The sequence below is a fragment of the Canis lupus genome, chromosome 26 (assembly GCF_011100685.1).
Source record: "Canis lupus familiaris isolate Mischka breed German Shepherd chromosome 26, alternate assembly UU_Cfam_GSD_1.0, whole genome shotgun sequence".
Taxonomy (NCBI): Eukaryota; Metazoa; Chordata; class Mammalia; order Carnivora; family Canidae; genus Canis; species Canis lupus.
Window position 1 is genome coordinate 30,761,810 of NC_049247.1, and position 11,029 is coordinate 30,772,838.

The window sequence follows — 11,029 nt, forward strand, 5'->3', positions numbered from 1 at the left end:
AACACATGGCATTTGGAGCTCTGTTGAGTTATAAACTGCATCACTGCAGTCTGGAGGGTCTAGAAGCTGAGCAGCAGTGCAAAGGGAGGAGAGTGCCACGTATAGTCTCTATCACGATTCAGCTCTGCCCGTGTAGTAGGAAAGCAGCCTTAAATAACGTGTGGCTCTGTTACCATGGGGGAGAGTGTAGATTCATTTCAGTGAACCTTTATGAACCCTGAGATTTGAATTTCATATAATTGTCATGTGTCATGAAATATCCTTCTTTTGATTTCTTCCCCTAACCATTTAAAGATATAAAACCATTCTTTGGCCACCAGCCATACGCTAGGCCCATGGGACATTGTTTGCCATCCTCCATATGGAATGTGTGTCTTTGTCCCGTTCTCTGTGTGACCTAGGAATTTTTAGGATCACTACCACAACCTCTACAGACCTTCTCTCCCCAAAAAAGTGTCCTCAATACAATCTCACACCCTGATAATTAAACTCAGTGTTTGTTTTCATCTTACTCCATCTCTGTCTGGACAGCTCCCTATTTCAGAGTATCTAGCCCCAGACAGCCTGAAATATGATCCCTGGTTGCCTCCCACCCTTTCATCTAGGGATAGGATTCTATCCATAAGGGGAGACTTGAGCCACGAGAGTTAGGTGCTAGAAAACAAAGCCAAGACTAAAGATCACATACACCTACAACATAAAAGCTGCAGTTGACTCTTAAACAACATAGGTTTGAATTGCAGGGGCCCACTTAATTGTGGATCTTTGTTGACAAATATAGTAGAGAATGACAAATGTATTTTATTTTATTTTATTTTTTAAAATACATTTTATTTTTTTTATTTTTAATTTTTTTAAAGATTTTATTTATTTATTCATGAGAGACAGAAAGAGAGGCAGAGACACAGGCAGAGGGAGAAGCAGGCTCCATGCAGGGAGCCCCACGTGGGACTCGACCCTGGGTCCCCAGGATCACACCCTGGGCTGAAGGCCGTGCTAAACTGCTGAACCCCCCGGGCTGCACCTCTTATGATTTTTTAAAAACATATTTTATTTATTTATTCAAGAGAGAAAGAGTAAGAGAAAGCACAAGAAGAGGGAGGGACAGAGGGAGAAGCGCACCCTGCTGAGCAGGGATCCTGTGGGGCTTGATCCCGGAACCCTGTGATCACAACCCTAGCCAAAGGCAGATGCTCAACCATTGAGCCACCCAGGTGCCCACAAGTGGATTTTTGACTGCATAAAATTTTTGACTAACCCCCGCATTGCTCAAGGGTCAACTGTACTTCTCTAATCCTGTATTAAATCTCAGACTAAGGTAGAAAGCAGTGATTCTTAAACCTTGTTGACCATTTGATCACCTGGGGAGCATTAAAACAAAAACACCCCCCAAACCCACTGAGGCCCCATTTCAAGAGACTCACTTAATTGACCTGGAGAGATCTGAATTATATTTGAAAACAAGCAAACAAACAAACAGAACAAAGAACAGGTAATGCATTCATATGATTCAAATTAAAAAAATGATATATCTGTCCCAGCTATCTTAGAGGCCCCTGTAGTTTACCATTTTTATTTGCCTGTTGTATGTTACACAAGTGATTCTTTATACAAGTAAGAATGGTGTATTTTGGGGGGGGCACCTGAGTGGCTCAGTCAGTTGAGTATCCAACTCTAGGTCTCAGCTCAGGTCTTTTTTTTTTTCCAGCTCAGGTCTTGATCTCAAGGTTGTGAGTTCAAGCCCCATGTTGGGCTCCAGGCTGGGTGTGGAGCCTTTTTTTTAAAAATATTTTATTTATTTTTTGACACACACACAGAGAAAGCACAAGCAAGGGGAGAGCAGAGGGAGAGGGAAAAGCAGACCCCCCCCTAACCAAGCAGGGAGCCCAATGTGGGGCTCAATCCCAGGACCCTGAGACCGCGACCCGAGCCAAAGGCAGAGGCCTAACCAACTGAACCATGCAGGTACTTCGGTGTGGAGCCTACTTTTTAAAAAAATTATCTTCACTTTCTTACATTATATCCACTCTTCTGCAGCTGGCTTTTAAAAATCTAATAATGTATCTGGGAAACATTTCCATATCAGTATGTAGAGACCTTCTTTGTTGTTTGTTTTTACATTTGTATACTATTCCACTATGGAGACATAGCAGTTTATTTAATCTATCTCTGTAGGCAGATATTCCTATCATTCCCAAATGCTTGTTATAAACAGTGCCTCAAAGTATAACTTTGTATGTATATAATTACATATGTACTGCAGGTGTCTTAGTCTAAGACAGAGAGAAAGAGAGAGAGAGAGAAAGGCAGAGACACAGGCAGAGGGAGAAGCAGGCTCCCTGTGAATAGCCCAATACAGGACTCAATCCCCGGACCACACCCCCCCCCCCACTCCCCAGGGACGCCTGGGTGGCTCAGTGGTTGAATATCTGCCTTTGGCTCAGGCCATGATCCCTGAGTCCTGGGATCGAGTCCCACATTGGGCTTCTTGCATGGAGCCTGCTTTTCCCTCTGCCTGTGTCTCTCCTCTCTCTGTGTCTGTCATGAATAAATAAATAAAATCTTAAAAAAAAAAAAATCCCAGGACCCCAGGATCACCACTCGAGCCAAAGGCAGATGCTGAACCACTGAGCCACCCAGGTTCCCCTGGAGAGTCTCTTTCATTTAAGAACACCAGCTATTAAATGCTTCAGCCCAGAGGAAGTATGTTAACTCTGCTCACAGAATTATGGCTCAGAATTTGTATGCCAAGCCTCAATGAAGAGGGACCAGGGAATTGTATCCCCTAGATCCTCAGGAGTAGAGGAGAACTGGACATTGGTGAAATTACATGTTCAACTTTTAGATCTTTGCCAATCTTATAGGTGAAAAAAAATGTTCAGAGTAGTTTTATTTTTCATTTCTCCTATTAGGAGTGAAGTTGTGCATTTTTTCATATATTTAATAACCATCGTCAGTAGTTTTTAAAACTCCTATCTAGGGTGCCTGGGTGGCTCAGTCGGTTAAGTGTCTACCTTTGACTTGGGTCATGATTTCAGGGTCCTGGGATGGAGCCCTGAGTCAGGTTCCCAGCTCAGTGGGAAGTCTGCTTCTCCTTCTCCTTCTGCTTCTCCCCTTGCTTGTGCTCTCTCTGTTTCAAATGAATAAATATAAAATCATTAAAAAAAAAACACACCAAGCTAGCTAATCCTACTATACAACCTGGGTCCTTCCTACTCAGTTTCTCTTTTCCATCTGAGAGAAACATCTTTTTCTTTCCATGATTAGTAAGACAGTGGTGACTGACCCTGTGAAAACTTGACCTATAGCCGAGATCCCACCTTTTCAGTAATAATAGTTTGATTCTCATTGTAAAATAACTTTCAGGGATTCCTGGGTGGCTCAGCAATTTAGCGACTGCCTTTGGCCCAGGGCGTGATCCCGGAGACCCGGGATCATGTCCCACATCAGGCTCCCTGCATGGAGCCTGCTTCTCCCTCTGCCTGTGTCTCTGCCTCTCTCTCTCTCTCTCTCTCTGTGTGTGTGTATGTGTGTGTGTGTCTCTTGTGAATAAATAAAATCTTTAAAAAATAGAATAACTTTCAATGAATAACCATAGCATTCATGCTATATAACTTACATACCATCACAGGAGGCAGGATGGTCATTCTGCAACAGTTGGGGCCAGAACTAGAAATCTTTGCCTAAATACAAGGCTTAGTGTTTACATGTTATGAGTCTTGCATCAACCATCTCTATTTGAGGGACAAAGTATCTTTTTTTTGTAAGTTTTTTTTTTTTTAATGTATTTGAGAGAGAATGTGCAAGTGTATGGGGGAGGGGCAAGAGGGAGAGAGCAAATCTCAAGCAGACTCCGTCCTAAGTGTGAAGAATGATCTCATAACTCAGAGATCATGACCTGAGCCTAAACCAAGAGTTGGATGCCTAACCAACTGAGCCACCTAAGTGCCCCTGAGGGAGGAAGTAGCTTATAACTGTTCTTCACTGTACTCTCATCTCTATAAAGATAAAATCTCCTTTTAATAATGTAGGCAGAAGACTTCAATCCCAAATCCCCTCTCTTTAATACAAGACTAAAATCTGAAAGCTGTTATAAAATCATGAATACTTCTTTTCCTGTGTCGATGCCTGTTGCCACATTTTAGTTTCCTACCCTTCATAATAGCGGCTCCTTTGAACATTTTTACTTCTGAAAATGAAGACTTTTTTTTTTTTTTTTAAAGATTGTATCTGGAAAAAAAGAAAAGGGATCCTTGGGTGGCTCAGCGGTTTGGCGCCTGCCTTCGGCCCAGGGTGTGATCCTGGAGTCCTGGGATCGAGTCCCAGGTTGGGCTCCCTGCATGGAGCCTGCTTCTCCCTCTGCCTGTGTCTCTGCCTCTCTCTCTCTTTCTCTCTCTCTGTGTCTCTCCTGAATAAATAAATAAAATCTTAAAAAAAATAAAGATTGTATCTCTATCTATCTATCTATCTATCTATCTATCTATCTATCTATCTATATTAGAGAGAGAGAGAGAAAGAGAGAGGGAGAGACAGCATGCTCTCTGGAGCAGTGGGGAGGAGGAGAGAGAGAGAGGGATAAGTAGACTCTGGTCTGAGCATGGAGCCTGACGAAGAGCCCGATCCCATGACCATGAGATCATGATCTGAGCCAAAATCAAGAGTTCAACACTCAGCCAACTGGGCTACCCAGATGCCCTGACTTTGTTTTTGTTTAAACTCCCAGATCATCTAGGATCCTCTCACTCCATTTCTCATGCAAAGCCTGTTCAAAGGGATCCCTGGGTGGCGCAGCGGTTTGGCGCCTGCCTTTGGCCCAGGGCGCGATCCTGGAGACCCGGGATCGAATCCCACGTCGGGCTCCCGGTGCATGGAGCCTGCTTCTCCCTCTGCCTGTGTCTCTGCCTCTCTCTCTCTCTGTATGACTATCATAAATAAACAAAAATAAATTAAAAAAAAAAAAAAAAAAAGCCTGTTCAAGAAGTAGCCACAACTCAGGGCGTCTGGGTGGCCCAGGTAAATGTCTGACTCTTGATTTGCCTCAGGTCACGATTTCAGGGTCATGGGATGGAGCATGAGTGGGAAGTCGGGTTGTCTCCCTCTCCCCTTATCCTGCCCCCCTCCCTTCTCAAATGTTTGGGCTCTCTCTTTCTCTAAAATAAATAAATAAATCTTTTTAAAAAATGTAGTCCAACTTAGGTCAGTCTACCCTTCCTGGAGTTAGGCAATTAGATCGATTGGTCTATACCTGCAATGCTAGAGTGACTCAGGGACCTTACAAAAGTTTACTCATCACCGATTCATGGTATAACCATCTTAGCCAGGCGGGCTTTCCTTTGCAAAAATTAGAAACCCAAAATAATTTAAGCAGTAAGGGTATTTGTCATTTCCCATAACACAAAGTCTGTAGTATGGCAGCTCAAGATGCAGGATTTCCAGACTCCTGGGTCTGCTTCTCTGTGAATTTCTTGGTCCTAACCACCTTCAGATTTTGGCTGCATTCTCTCACTGGTGTCTAGATGTCTGCAACTACCCCAAGCTTCACATCTAGTGGAAGAAGGACTGCTATGTTTTTGTGTGTCGGTTTTTATTTTTTATTTTTTTAAAGATTATTTATGTATTCATAGAGACACACAAAGAGAGAGAGGCAGAGACACAGGCAGAGGGAGAAGCAGGTTCCATGCAGGGAGCCTGACGTGGGACTCGATCCAGGGTCTCCAGGATCACACCCTGGGCTGCAGGCGGCGCTAAACCGCTGCACCACCGGGTCTGCCCTGTGTGTCGGTTTTTAAAAGCAAAGAGCATTTCCTCAATTAAACTTCCAAGAGTTTCTCCTTCCCATCCCCGCCCCATTAGATCACACGTCCATTTCTAAAGCAAGCACCAGCAGGAATGGGGCAAGTTATGCCTGACTTAGATCAAACAAGACTGTGGCTTTGTCATCGGGAAGAAGAAAAAAAATGACTCCTGGGAGCCATTCAAGCAAATGTGGCTAAAATCCCTCCTTACTGGAATTCAGAAAAAGAAGCCCTTTCTAAGATCCTGAGATAATGGACATTTATGTGATGAATAAACTCAGCACACATGATGTGCTGAGCATCTGGGAAGTGGGATTGGGATGTGCAGGTGAATACTGTATGGCTCTGTCTAGTGGTGCTCAGTCTAGGGAAGACGTAAGAAGCTCTCATCAGATTTTAACCTGATTCCTCAATAGCATTCCTACAGAGAGAGAATGGGGTTTTCAGTTATGATGAGAATTTCACTTTTTTCCCCGAGTTTTACTGAGATATAATTGACATGTAACATTATATCAGCTTTAGGTGTACAACATGATTACGTACCTGTGTGTATCACAAAATGGTTACCATAGTAAATTAACATCCATCACCTCTCAGAGTTGTTTGTCTTATGATGAGAACTTTAAAGATTCACTTTCAAACATACAATACAGTATTGTTAACTGTAGTCACCATGCTCTACATGACATCCCCTGAACTTATTTATCTTTTTTTTTACTTATTTATCTTATTTTATTTTATTTTTTTACTTATTTATCTTATAACTAGAAGTTTGTATCTTTTGACCACCTTTACTCACTTCACCCATCCCCCACCTGCCTCTGACAACCCCTAAACTATTCTGTGTGTCTGTGTGGGGTTTTTTTTTAGATTTCATGCATAAGTGAGGTCATACAATATTTGTCTTTCCCTGTCTGATTTGTTTCATTCTGCATAATGCCCTCAACACCTATCCATGTTGATACAAATGGCAGGATTTCCTTCTTTTTTTTTTTTGGCTGAATACTATTCCATTTCATATATATACACATCATATTTTCTTTATCTATTCATCATTCAGTGGACGCTTAGGTTCTTTCCATGTCTTGACTATCGTAAATCATGCTGCTATGAACATGGAGGTGCAGCAATCTTTTCGAGACAGTGATTTCATTTCCTTTGGATACTACCCAGAAGTGGAATCACTAGATCATATGGTAGTCCTGTTTTTAATTTTTTGAGGAAACTCCATACTGTTTTCCATAGTGGCTGCACCAATTTACCTTCCCACCAACAGTGCAGAAGGGTTCCTTTTTCTCCACATCCTTGCCAACACCTGCTTTTTCTTGTCTTTTTGTTAATACCTATTCTAACATGCGTGAGGTGATACCAACCTCATTGTGGTTTTGATTTTCATTTCCCTGTCAGTGATGTTGAGTACTTTCACTCCTTGTGGGCCAGGAATTTCACTTTTTCTTTTTTTTAAATTTTTTATTTATTTATGATAGTCACAGAGAGAGAGAGAGAGAGAGGCAGAGACACAGGCAGAGAGAGAAGCAGGCTCCATGCACTGGGAGCCCGACGTGGGATTCGATCCCGGGTCTCCAGGATCGCGCCCTGGGCTGAAGGCAGGCGCCAAACCGCTGCGCCACCCAGGGATCCCATCTTTTTTTTTTTTTAAACATTTTATTTATTTATTCATGAGAGACACACAGAGAGAGGCAGAGACATAGGTAGAGGGAGAAGCAGGCTCCGTGCAGGGAGCCTGATGCGGGACTCAATCCCATAACCCATAGGATCATGACCTGAGCTGAAGGTAGACGCTTAACCACTGAGCCACCCAGGAGCACAGAATTTCACTTTCTTGCTCTTTCTCTACCTGCCTTTCTTCCTATATTCCTTCCTTTCTTCCTTCTTTTTTTTTTTTTTTTAAACCATCCACTTAATAAGAACGTAGTGAGTACCTACTCTGTGCCAGGCACGATGCTCTAGAGTACTATCTTCAGAGAACTTACATTCTAGCTTAAATTGTTTGATGATTATATTTCTTGTGAATGAGTAATTATAGACTTCCTTCTCATTTTAAAATTCTTTGTGATTTTGGTAAGCATTTGCAGGAAGGGAGCCACTTCTCGGCTATGGACTCAGGGGCCACTGTATTTGGTGCCATGGAGGTTTGTCATGTGCTGCCTCAGTTGGCCAACTGGCTTCCCTAAAGGACACTTCCGTCATAACCACAATGGGAGCCAACAGAGGGTTTTTTAAGTGGTGGCATGACATGGTCAGCATTAGCCTATCTCTGAAAACAGACTTAAAAAAAACCACACATAAAAAAAAAAAAAGGTTGAATCAACCCACAGCAGAACTTAGATTTTGAGTTAATTTATAACTGGCCTGAGGCGCTGTTGGTCTCAAAGGTTTGTGTCTGGCCTTGGGGACCTCTGACAGGTAAGCAGATCTGTAATTTGCTTAGCTCCCTGCTGTTAGCCTGCTTTCGAGTTGAGTCCTGCCTAAGCTTTGGATCATTCTTCTGGGAGAATTTAAACTGGAAAGATCAACATCAAATCATTGTTACTTCCAGTATTCCTCTGATCTGAGCTCCAGTCCTAGTACCCAGACTCCTGCCTTGTGACCCTGCTCAAGGAACTGGACCCTTGCCTTAGGCCTCAGGCCAGAGTTCTGACTTGTCCCTCTGCCAGCTGGCTCTGGGAGGCCTGCTCTTAAACCCTAGCAGCATTGCGGAGAGCCTCCCCTGCCTGTCTCCAAGCAGCCACATAACCTACCAGTAGCTCCAGGCTAGAAACTCCACCACTCTGGTTTTTTGGTTTTGTTTTATATCCACAAAATGTGTTAATTGCCAGGGTCCTTCTGCTCAGCTGGGTCTTTGACAGTCCTTCTCTTGATAATCTACCCCTTCCATCCTCTAGTTCAGTTCCCATGGAAAAGGTGGTCAGATGTCAGCTCCCTCCCAGGGCCCATTTCTACACCTCAATTAATATACTAAAGTCCCAACCCACAGTAACTAAGAATGTGACATTATTTGGAGATAGGACCTTTACAGAAGTCATTAGGGTTGGCCCAAGTCCTTCCAAAAAAGGATCTAAAGGTGCCTGGGTGGCTCGGTCAGTTAAATGTCTGCCTTCTGCTCAGCTCATGATCCTGGGGGCCTGGGATTGAGTCCGTATTGGGCTCCTTGCTCAGCAGGGTGGCAGCTTCTCCTTCTCCCTCTGCCCCTCCCCTGCTCATGCTCTCTTTCAAATAAATAAAAAATCTTAAAAAAAAAGGGGAGGATTAATTTGGACATGAAGTGGTGGACAGAGGGAAGATGATGTGGAGATACAAGGAGAACATCACGTGAGCATGAAGATAGCCATCTATAAGCGAAGGAGAGACCGTTTCCTCCTTGAAGAAATCGACCCTGTCAACACCCTGATTTTGAACTTCTAGCTTCCAGGTCTGAGACAATACATTTCTCTGTTGCTTATGCCACCAATTTATGGCACTTTGTGTGTGTGTGTGTTTTTTTTTTTAAAGATTTATTTATTTATCATAGACAGAGACAGAGAGAGAGAGGCAGAGACACAGGAGGAGGGAGAAACAGGCTCCATGCCGGGAGCCCGACGTGGGACTCGATCCCGGGACTCCAGGATCGCGCCCTGGGCCAAAGGCAGGCGCTAAACCGCTGAGCCACCCAGGGATCCCCTTTATGGCACTTTGTTAATGGCAGCCCGAGCACACCAATAGTCTCTGTGTCCCATTCTTTCTTCCCTTCTTTTTCTGGGAAGACGTGTCTCTTCCTGGGTCTCTGGGTGAACTTTCTCTTTACCTGCTCTTTCTCCTGGGCCTTCACATAATGTCCAGAATGTCTCATGGTCCTGTCCTCTACCCCCTTCCTAGTTTAAATAAGAGCATAATCTCCCCCTTTGCTGCCTCTGCACTTTGTAGCCCTTCTAATCTGGGTTCCACCCAAGCCTCCATTGAAACTACCTTTCTGGGGTGCCTGGGTGGCTCAGTGGTTGAGCGTCTGCATTCAGCTCAGGTCATGATCCTGGAGACCCAGGATCGAGTCCCACATCAGGCTCCCCGGAGGCAGCCTGCTTCTCCCTCTGCCTGTGTCTTCGCCTCTCTCTCTCTCTCTCTCTCTCTCTCTCTCTCGTGAATAAATAAATACAATCTTAAAACCCCGGTGGCGCAGCGGTTTAGCGCCGCCTGCGGCCCAGGGCATGATCGTGGAGTCCTGGGATCGAGTCCCACATCGGGCTCCCTGCATGGAGCCTGCTTCTCCCTCTGCCTATGTCTCTGCCTCTCTCTCTCTCTCTGCATCTCTATGAATAAATAAAGACTTAAAAAATATATTAAAAAAAAAAAAACAACAACAAAAAACAGGAAACCACCTTTCTGCCTTAATGTCCTTCCCCTACTGTATTTGAGGACACTGATCACTCCCTCCTTGGAACTCTGCCTCTGCTTTCTTATCACTCTTCTTTTCCCCTTTTGAGCTGGTTTCTTCTCAAGGCTTCTGGCCCCTAGTGTCTATGTTTCCACCCACTCACTCTCCTGGTGACAGTCTCCTTCACCTGCTTGGCTTGTATCACCACCTATAATCTGACAGCTCCCAGATCCTTTCTGCCTCTCTCCCAAGCCCCAGACCTGCATGGTGAGTTCTAGCAGACTAATTGTTTTTCTACTTGTGTATTATCTTCTCTCCCATGAGAATAGAAGTTCCCCGAGAATAGAGATTTTGGCCTGTTTTGTGCACAACCATTGGCCCAGCACCTGCGCTCTGTCTGGATGTTCCAAAGCTCTTCAAATTCATTTTCCTCTGCCTATAACCCAAGGCTTGCTTGTGTTTTCATATTATTTAAAACTGTCTGCTACTAGTTCCTGTGGTCAGAGGCCTGGGTGTTATCTTCAAAACCCTCCCATCCCTAAAGCCTGCACTAAGGCCCTCAGGAGCCTACACCTTGCTCCCCCCAGCGACCTCCCACCCCGGCATGCTCTCGTGTGGGTATCTTCTTCAGGCATTGCCTGAACCACTACAAGGTTCTCTTGAGCCTCTTCTCTTCACTGACATAAGGGCGATTTCCTCCCTTAAATATACATACTGGTTTGCTTTTTCCAAGAGATTGGAACCATAATGCATCATCAATTTCATGTCCATCCTTTCCCCATAAGGTAAATCTTGCAAGCATTATCCTATGTGCTCTGAAAACTATCCCTAACTGCAACTGTCTACTGCAGCTGGGGGTGAGCCA